Below are 1,580 nucleotides of genomic sequence, written 5' to 3' on the forward strand. Positions count from 1 at the left end.
AGAAAGAAAAAGGTAAATTTGACAATGCTAATATTAAATAATTCTGTTTATCAAGATATACTATTAAGAAGACAGGGAATGTAGCTCAGCAATAAAGTGCTTTATCAAGGATACTCAGGCTCTGAGTTTGATTCCTCAACACCCCAATTTGTTTTACTAAGAAAATGAATAAAACTCCCAGAATGGGAAAAGACATTATACATAGATAGATGTGCAGAGAAATATTTACAGAGATATATAACCATCTAGCTTTGGGTATTCCATTGTTACAGCCTGAATTAAGATCATTTGGTTATTGTTTCTCCTTTCAATAGAAAATATTGCTTGTATATATGTATCCAAGAGATGATTGATATCAAGACTCTAAAGACAGAATTCTACAACTCACAAAAATTATATAGATAGTAATCTTTGTCTAAGTGAACAAGAAACTCATTCTTTCAATAACAGCACCAATGCCACCCTGACCACAGAATCACATGACCTAGATACTTCCCTTGTATCCTCCTTCTCAATATGACCATATTATCTACCCATTTCAACATGAGTTTGACAAGGACAAACATCTAAACCACAGAGGTTATAAAGGCATAGAAATATTTCATAAAGTACTACACAAAAGAGGATATATCTAACAAGCATATGAAGGGATTTCCTTGTATTGATAATCAGTTGTAAGTTATTAAGCATGGTATAATGTAACCATAAACTCATTAAAATAGCTAAAATGCACCAATTTTTGGCAAACATGTACCTACTATTAGCAAATATGTAAAGGAGCCTGTCTCTCCATATGCAATGGGTTGGAGCATACATATTCTAATCACTTCAGAAATCGGTGTGGCAGTCTCTAAGAAAGCTGAATCTCAATATACCCAACTATACAACTGTGTCCCAGGGGCCTGTTTTCTCCAAGGGGTGGGGCCTGCTACAGAGAATTTACTGTGGAGAATTAACCACAGAGGGAAGGGCATCTGGGCACCATCTTGGGATGGAAGCCGGGAATGCATGGGGCAGCAGGTGTGGAGAGAAAGATGGCCCCAGCATTTCACCCATGTGAGAGGGGGCATTTACCAACCTGGGGTGAGACTGCAGGTACAAGCTGCATGGGGGAAAGTTAATGGAGACTGTGGGCAGGCACAGAAGTGATCTGGAGCGGCAGGCTGAGCCATGCAGAGCTGGGTACTGGGTGCCAGGCATTCATTTCTTTGTAAGTTTCTCCACTCCCCCATCCACCCAAGATATAAAATGAAAAATTCAGATAAAAATTTTATGTGGTTTGTCCAATATCATCCTGAGCAAGAAACCCTGAAAAACAGAGAGCAGGAAGGTGAATATTTAGTGGGACAAAATTGGCATAGTCAGCTGGCAGACCCAGTTGCAGAGCTTGAGAGAGAGAAAAAAAAAAGGGACACTTTAAATTGTGTAAGGTCCAAGGACTCATAGGAAAAAACAGATAATAGTAAAAAAGAAAATGACCTAAAAATAAAAGTAGCTAAAGCTGCCCCTCAGATTCAACCATTGATAGAAAAGGTAAAAAAAATCTAACAGTGCTGTAGCTAGGAAATGCTCCACACTGG

This window comes from Nannospalax galili, unplaced genomic scaffold (assembly GCF_000622305.1).
Source record: "Nannospalax galili isolate Female #2095 unplaced genomic scaffold, S.galili_v1.0 scaffold27, whole genome shotgun sequence".
In the NCBI taxonomy this organism is placed as follows: Eukaryota; Metazoa; Chordata; class Mammalia; order Rodentia; family Spalacidae; genus Nannospalax; species Nannospalax galili.